Source organism: Pinus tabuliformis, chromosome 7 (genome assembly GCF_031772625.1).
Source record: "Pinus tabuliformis cultivar Carrire ecotype Pingquan chromosome 7, CPIR1, whole genome shotgun sequence".
NCBI classification, from domain to species: Eukaryota; Viridiplantae; Streptophyta; class Pinopsida; order Pinales; family Pinaceae; genus Pinus; species Pinus tabuliformis.
Genome location: NC_142293.1, coordinates 645,326,757 through 645,336,174, shown reverse-complemented (window position 1 = coordinate 645,336,174; position 9,418 = coordinate 645,326,757).

Sequence of the window (9,418 nt, the reverse complement as noted above, 5' to 3'; positions counted from 1 at the left end):
GCCCGCGCAGTGGTGTCGTACAGAGAGCACCACCAGTGATTGACTAGTCACTTTTGTAGTCACATGTGACATTTTTGACTTTTTGCACTATCATTTTGCCGATCATAAGGTGTGTTAAACCTATGATCGAAGACGATGTATATATTTTTGGACACACTTCTATCTATATCTATATATCACTATTACCGGCTTATCTTGTTTAACATGTATGATGAAATGTCTTTAAATTTACTTGCATGATTATTATAAATGTCTGTCCAACACTCGAGAAGCAATTGCATCTGCTAATGTATTCAAAGACCTTGGAATATGTTGATATTCAATGTAATCAAATTCACGTTCCAAGAGACGCACTCTCAAAAACAACCTTAATAACACAGGATTTCTAATGGCATAAACTCTATTAAGCTGTAATACAACAAGTTCAGAATCTAACCTCACTATCAAACGTCGAATTCCAAATGAAATAGATTCGGATAATAATTCAACCACTGCACTGTATTCTGCAATGTTATTCGTTGTTTGACCGAGGCTTACCCCATGCATAGAAACTAACTCGTCAGAGGGTGAATAGATAACCCAAGCTGCGGAAGAGATATTCCGTGTACTACGACAAGCACCATCAGCAAATCCAATGTATGTTTGGAGAGGCGTCGACATCTACAATATCAAGAGTAAAACCAAGATGAGCCAAAATAATGACGAAAAACCACACTTGCTAAGCTAAGCACACTGACTAAACTAACACACTTGCTAGCTAGAAAGGAAATCTAACCTATCTAAAAATTTCTCCATCCATCATTTTAAGCATAATACCTCTTTAGGTAAAGTCCATTTCTGGGTTTGCCCAAAGAGTCCCCATCAAAATCAACTAACTCATAAGCCCCTTTTGCTAGCTTTCGCTTTACAATGTAGGGCCCATGCCACATGGGAACGAATTTTCCAGCACCTAGCTTATCGTTCGCTTGATCATATAATAGTACTAGGTCTCCTTCCGAAAAACTTCGAGGGGTTACATTTTTATCGTACTGAGCTTTCATTCGTTTCGCGTGAGTCTCGATAGCTAAAGTAGCGTCACGTCGAGTCTCATCTAATTTAGCTAAGTATAACAACCGTTTCTCCTCTTCGGAAGTAGCTGGAAGTAATTCGACAGCCATTTGAAGTGATGGGATTTCGCACTCAATAGGTAACACAGCTTCTAAGCCATAAACTAGCTGAAAAGGGGTGAAACCTGTTGAATTTTTCACTGAAGTTCGATATGCCCATAGCGCCGAAAATAACATGTTATGCCAATTCGTTCGATGGATACCAATGATCCGTCGAATCATGACGACTAGAACTTTGTTGATTGACTCAACCAAACCGTTGGCTTGCGGATAATAAGGTGTAGAGCTATCGTGGCGCAAACCAAGCTGGCTTGTAAGCTCAGTCATCATGACATTTCGAAAATGGCTTCCATGGTCCGTAATGATTGCTTGTGGGACACCAAACCTAGTTATGATATGATTGAATACGAAAAGTGCAGCTGTCTTGCCGCTTGCGTCGAATGTAGGCATCGCCTCGGCCCACTTAGTAAAATAATCAACCGCAAGGATGATATACGCATGCCCCCCGGCCGAGTGAGGGTTACAAGTAATAAAGTCAATGCCCCATTTGGCGAATGGACCAGCGGCAATTATAGGGTGGAGAGGAGCAGGTGGAGCGCGCATCTTGCGATCAAACACTTGACAGTTGTGGCATTTTCTGACGGCAAGGATACAATCTTTAAACATAGACGGCCAGAAATAGCCAGCGCGCAACACCTTCTGAGCTGTGGCATACCCAGACATATGACCGCCACATGCTCCAGAGTGACAATCATTCAAAACTCTCTCAGCCTCATCGTGAGTTAAACAACGTCGAAAAACTAAGTCTGCCCCCAGGCGATAAAGTGTATCTCCAATAATTCTGTATTGCTGGGATTGAAACCGAATTTTTCGACGGTTTTCCTTGGAAGTTTCAGGCCGAAAGGTTTGGGTTTGGAGATAGATGATTATATCCCCATACCACGGATCTACAGTGCTAATAAGAAACAAAGATTCGTCCGCAATGGACTCCTCTGCCACAGTCTCTGTGTCAGCACTCGGGAAATCACACATCAATTCCGCGAAGACTAAAGATTTCTTAGACTTGGACTTCTCAAACTCCAAGTCGAACTCTTGCAGGATGACGATCCATTTAGAGTACTTGCCCCCTAGCATTTAGGGTTGCAATCCGAAATAACAGTAGTTTTGCGGAGAAGAATGTAGTGACGAAAACGCTGGACAGCTTGAACGGCTGCCAGGGCCAATTTCTCCACATGCGAATATTTTAACTCAGTTGGATTTAAGGTTCTGCTAAGGTAATATATCACATGCTCTGCCTTGAATTCATCTTCTTGAACTAACACCATTCCAATGGTGGAATGCGAAGCTGCGAGGTATAAGAAGTAGTCCTGGTTGTAGTTGGGAGGATGCAATAACGGTGCATGGGTCAACGCGTGTTTCAGTGCATCAAAAGATTGTTGAGCAATCTCGTCCCAAAAGAATTGTACGTTCTGTTTCAACAACCGTGTAAAACCTTTAGTGACCTCGGCGTAGTTAGGGATGAATCGGCGTAAAAAGTTCGCTTTCCCTTGCAAACTTTGGAGTTGGCGCAAACTCGAAGGAGGAGGCAATTGGATGATAGCCTCGACTTTCGAGGGATCGACGCGAATGCCGGTTTTGGAAACAACAAATCCCAGCAATCGACCTGTTTCTATACAGAAAACACACTTGTGGGGATTCAACCGAATTCGATAATGCCTACACCTCATAAAGATTGCTCGTAAATGGACAAGGTGATCAGCTCGGTGTAAAGAATGAGCAGGCAAATCATCGAGATAGGGTTGCACAATGTGCTTGATGTCATGAAATGCATAAGACATGGCCCGTTGAAAAGTAGCACCGGCATTCTTAAGGCCAAAAGGTAATTTGCAATAAGCAAATGTCCCCCATGGACAAATGAATGCCGTTTTTGGTTGATCGGCAGGTAGAATATTGATTTGATTATACCCTGAGAAACCATCCATGAAGGAAAACATCTCACTTCCGGCACAATCATCAATAATTTGATCGATATAAGGCGTAGGATAGTTGTCTTTTGGACAAGCTCGATTGATATCCCTATAATCGATACAGATTCTTATTGTTCCTTGTTTTTTATTGACGGGAACAATATTCGATACCCAATCCGTTAACGGGATCGGATAAATGAAACCTGCTTTCAACAGCTTTTCGACTTCGGCTTTGATTGCAGCTGCTTTTCGAGGGTGAATCTGACGCAACCGTTGCCGAATGGGTTTAGCATCCGGGTAGGTTTTGATTTCATGAACAACAATGGCAGGATCAATTCCCGGCATTTCTTCGTAAGACCAGGCAAACACGTCGCGGAATTCTTGGAATAGGGCCTTGTAAGTTTGGATTTCTTCTTCAGTACATGCGGCACCTATATGAATGTTCTCCTTGATTCCGGGCTTCACTGAAATATCAATGGGAATAGTACGAGAAATATTCCCTAAATTCAGCTCTGAATCAGAATGTTTCGTTGGATCCTGAGCGTCTTTGACATATTCAGCGGTAAAGATAGATGAAAAATCATTTTCAAAGGCATCATCCTTAGGTAAAAACGAAGATCTGTGATGGAGATCTTCCCATGGTAGATCATCTACACTTAGGATTTCGCGAAGTTGTTCGTCAGATGACACTTCTTCGGGAAACGTTATCCGTTCTAAGGGTGAGGTGAAAAGTGACTCTTCACTGACCACATTCATTTGGTCGGTTGAATGAAAGTCGGTAAAAGACATAAGAGCTTCATAAGCAATCTCATACGGACTCAACGGCATAACATCACCGAGTGAGTCTAGCTCAGAGTCAGAGGGAACATACCAAGGATCATCATAAATAATGTTTTCTGACGTGATCATATGAATTGTTGCGAACGAAGGGTCTGCATTGAGTGGAGGGAGAGGAAAAGTTCCCAGTAAACCGGAATCCTTAACTAAACCTACACCAATGTCCCTATAAGGGATTGTCGTTTTACCAACATGCTGGATAGTTTCTAAAGAGGTTGGGTCGGATGAAAAGTATGTCAGCTGATCAATAGTCACGATCTTACCGTTATGTGGAAACTTAATGACTCTGAAGACCGATGAAACGACCGCTGTCATAGCATATGACCAACTTCGACCCAAAAGAAGGTTGTAGTCTAGAGGGGCATCAACCACTTCCACATCCAGACTAACGGTTTTACCTTCGACCCCTATAGGCAATTCTTGTAGAATACCAAACGGACGGAACCCACGGCCATCAAAGGCCTTAAGGATGGTGGGGGATTGGTTCAACGAAGGAGAACCAAGCGATCTCCAACATTGAATCGACATAATACACGTAGAAGCTCCCTCATCAATCACAGTCCGATGAATAGGCCTGTTTTTGACTATCACTGGAATTTGGAAAGCCATTTGATGGGGGAGACGCGGTGTACTACTTTCTAGATCAAAGATCATTAGGTTCGGGTCCTGAACATCGACAGCTCCAATAGCCGACAAAAGCAATTTTCGTTGCGCTGGACATGATTGCAGCACTTCGAGTGCCGACATTGCTGAAGGTGAAACAGCTAAGTCTTCAACAATGTTGTAATTCTGGGCTGCTCTCGCATGTGGATTGAAAGCAGACCTTCGAAGTACACCCTTGGCGGGCGGCTTAATCACTAAGTCTGGGTTAGGTTTTTCGATCTGTAGTGGATCGGAACCAGGAGCTGAGGTTGATGGGTTAGAGTGAGAAGATTCTGCTTCTTTACCATCAACAGGAGCCTTACTACCATAATCTTGCGATCGAGTCGCAATCCTGACATGAGACATCATCAAAATGGGTTCTTCACTGGCATTCGAAGAAGAACCTATCATCTTATTTTCCTGCTCGGGGAATGGATTCTTTAACACAGCAGGAGTGGGAGAACCTTTAACTATTTTCACTACCTCGGCCCGATGAGGGCAGTCTCTCGTAAAATGATCTTCTTCACAAATAAGACAAGGATAACGAGGTTTGCGCTTTTCGTCATTGGTTTCCGACTTTTCCGTTTTCTCCTTTGGAGCCTTGTCTGCTTTAGCCTTCTTCTTTCCTTTCTTCTTTCCACCGTTTTTGGATTTGGCCGTAGATGACTCTACAGCGTGAATGTCGGCGGTAAGTTCAGGAGGAGAAGACTCTCCTGTCGGAGAATCAGGCAAAGTGATAATTGGAGTATTGGAGGTCTTGGAAGACTTCTTCTTACTCTTCGTAGTCACGATACCGATCATACCATCAGCGGCATGAGATCCCGAAGGAGCAGCAGCGATTTGGTTTGACTTTGGAAGATCCGGAATTTTCTCGTGTAACGTACCCGACTGAGTGTAAACTAAGTCAAGGTATTGTGCCTGAGCAATGACTTGCTCCTCAGTAACTACGCCGGCCTTAGCTACATCTTCAGTAATTCTTGGTAATAATGATTTTACAAACCATTCAGCTAAAATTTGGTCCGGGATAAAAACTTTCACTAATCTTCTTCGACGTCTCCACTCATGGATGTGATCAGAAATGTACGTGGATGTCGATTGTTTTAGCGAAGTTAATAATTCCGTACCATTATCGTATCTGACTGGTAACTGAAAATGAGTTAAGAATGAAGTAGCTAACTGGCTAAAGTTGTAAAAAGAAGCCCGTGGCAACTCAATGTACCACTTGGCTGCGAGACCAATGAGTGTACGCTGGAAAAGACGTAAGCGGATAGAATCATCTGAGATGGAATTTGATGCACACCAGAGGTGGTAAGTCATCACGTGATTAGACGGATCCTCTCCAGACTTACCTTCGAACTTGGGTATATCGCTGGGCAACTTATTTGGCATTGGCGGCCAGAACGGAAGATATTGAATTGGATCGTTCGTTAGGCGCGTCAAGTCGGGTAAATCTAAAGTCGCAATAAATGGTAACTGCCGGTTAGGATCTCTGAAACTCTGAGTCACAATACCAGCCCCAGGAGGAGGATATCCAGGATAACTAGGAACAGGATTCGCATTGGGGATATTATATCCTCCTGGAAAACCAGGATTAACCGGACCGTACTGGGGTTGTTGAGGTGGTTGATAATTGTACCCAGGATACGGTTGATACTGGTAAACCGGTTGTTGGGCAGCTTGCCCAGGTTGATACTGTCCCTGGTACGGAGGTTGAACAAATTGAGGTTGAGTAGTAACAACCGTACTTGTACCAGGTTGGCCTGCAGGCATCTGGACTGTGGTTTGAACCGTGGGTCCAGACAACGGTACAGATGTCTGAGGAGCGGTTACAGGGACAGTAGAAACCGGAGCTGCCGATACTCCAGATGTAAGCATGGTAGATGAAGCGGTAGTTGCTGCAGCCGTGTGAGGTGGAGTACTCGGTGCAATTGGCGGCTGAGTAACTACAGAAGTTACAGGGGTCTGAACACTTGACTGGACAGGTTGCGGTTGCTGGGGTGGACCAGGAACTGCAGGTTGTCCTGCTTGAGGTACCGACTGTATACTTGGTTGCGACATCTGTTGACCCTGTGACGGATCCCATGTTAACATTCCAGGGTATTGACTCGTAACAGGTTGAGGATACTGAGATCCATAGCCGTATTGAGGATAGGGTTGATAACTGTAAGGTGTAGTCCCATATGATTGCCCTTGAGGTGGTTGATAACCTTGACCAGGGTATTGACCCGTAGGTTGATAACCTTGAGGTAAATACGAATACTGGGGTTGACCTTGACCTTGAGGTTGGTATCCTTGAGGTTGATACCCTTGGGGTTGATACCCTTGGGGTTGCCATCCTTGAGGTTGCCATCCTTGAGGTTGATACTGATACTGAGGTTGACTTTGGGGTACGTATTGAGGCTGGGGTTGATACCCTTGGGGTTGATACCCTTGAGGTTGCCCCCCAGTCACAAATGAAGTACCTTGAGGTTGCCCCCCAGGCATTAACGAAGGTTGCCCCCCAGGCGGTAATTGGCCACCTTGAGGTTGGTTAATGGGAGTTGAACCTGACATCATATAAACTTCACCTATACTCAATGGTACATTACCACTGTTTCCAACTAATAACCCATGATCAACAGGTTGAGGAGATGCTCCCGCAAAGGTACCAGAAAGTGACTGATACCCAGTAGGAACAGAAGGACCGCCATGTAAAAATGATTCAGGACTTTGTGAAAACACAGATGACTGACCAGACATATTTACAGGAGAATGAATTCCTCTAGGTGGAACCGGAGTACGAGGTGTAGAAAAACCTACTGAGTTGTCTAAAAAATTGGTTAATGCAAGGTACCAAGATTCACTTCTAGGAGGACTGTAAAAGATGGATTCACGCTCCCTTAGATCAAGGGTAATTAGATCTTCAGAATCAGAAACGCCTATTTCTTCCTCTGGAACAAGTTCTTCTATAGCAATTAATCCAACAGGAAGATTTTCGGTGATAATTCTTTCTATTCTTGGTGAATCAGGAACACTAGGAGTTGGAGTAACAGGTTCTGAAATTTCAGGTTCTTCGCCTGTTTCACTGGCAGATGAAAAACTACCAGCAAGCTCGGAAACTGTAACAGCTTCGGGATTGTAACCTGTTTCTAATCTTTGGTAATCTGGATGGACTACCAAGGAAGATTCTCCTTCTTCAGGTGAACCTACTCTACTGCCACTAGGAGGAGTTACAAGGACCTTTAAACCCTCTAAATAACTGGGGTCGTCTCGAGGAGGTGAACCCCTAAGTTCACGGGATCTTCTCAACAATTCGGCCACAGAAACAACTTCAGGAGACTGGCCCGCAATGCGACGGGACCTTCTCGGTAATTCCGCCACAATTAAAGATTTTAACTACAACACACGAAATCAAAGTAAAAAATTTCAAATCAAACCACCTAAAGTCTTCTAAAGAACCAATCAAATTTGAAGCACACGCCTAAATAATCTAGAGCGTCAAACCACACACAAACAGTAGTCTTCCGGACCAAAAGCGCTAGTTGGTGATTAGGCCCAACCTCGCAGGATTCAGTACAGAAATAGTGGGTGGAACAGTTACCCCGGCAACCTGCTTAATGAATAGACTGGACCAAGTTCCTCCACTTTAACCGTCTCGAAGTGAAGCGAACCCCCCAGAAAATCCAAGTGAGTATAACCGACGTCTGCTCCAGGTACAGTGGGACCTTCCCTCCACCGTCACCTTGGGTAGAATCCTAGATATTATGGCCACTAAGGTTACCAATCACAACAATTACACCTGGGGGAACAGTCTAAACTCCGACAGCACGCAAGGGCAGAGTAGCAAGCTCCAATCCCCTTACCGGCTCCTTGACAACAATCCAAGGTTTACCGATAAGTGACCCCTGGCTCCTCGACAATGGTTAATCCGAGGTTTACCGTTTGTAATACGTACTGCCTGGCGTCGTTCCCAACGAGGGAGGAATGATCCCCTCACTGGTTCGGACACGAGCTCGTGTTTCTCCTTTAAGAGGAGCTTTCCCAGAATGTAACTGAAACAATTGGATTTGTTCTACTCAAGATAGACTATCTGTTTGGTTTTGTAGTCTTGGAGAGTTAAGTACTCACCTACTCCAAGACCCTAGCCTAAGCTATGTTGGTGCTTCAGAGCCCTAGAAAAATAAAGATTACTAGATTGATTTTAATTTAAGCGTTACTTTTAAGGTTGTTTCTTAAGTCAAAAGGTGATGGAAGTGAAACTAGTGGTGTGTTGACTCGACTCGAAACCACTACAAAATGCACCTAAAATGATTTATCCACTACTTTACTTTTTCGATGAATTGCTTAACTAAAAAGTTGAGAGAATGCAATCTTTATAAAAGCAACTTCTTAATTGAAGACAATCAAAGAAACAATTCGTTTTTCTTTTCCAAGCATAAAAACATAACTTCTCTTTACATGCACGAAAAAACTCTTTTCTTCTTTTGAAAACAAAAAGCTACTTGAAACAAGACTTTTTAAGAAGATGTTTTTGTATTTTTCTTTTAATAAAGCAAATAAATCTAATATAACCAAAAATCAATCTTAACAACTCTTAAAATCTATGAAAATGCACTCATAAGCAAACTAAAGGCAAATTTACTCTAAGCAATCTTAACGAGGCCAAAACTAACAATGATTATTTCTAAGGTGTTTTACTTGATCACAATCAAATCAAGGACTAGCTTATTGCAGAACCAAAAACTAGTCAAAACAAAATTCTAATCTTTTTGTCCTTTTTGAAAATGGAAATCAATACTTTAAAAACAAGCAATTCGAAATTTGACCCAAAACAACTCAAATGACAAGTTGCTCAAACAAGGAGACTTTACGGCAGGCTCAACTTCT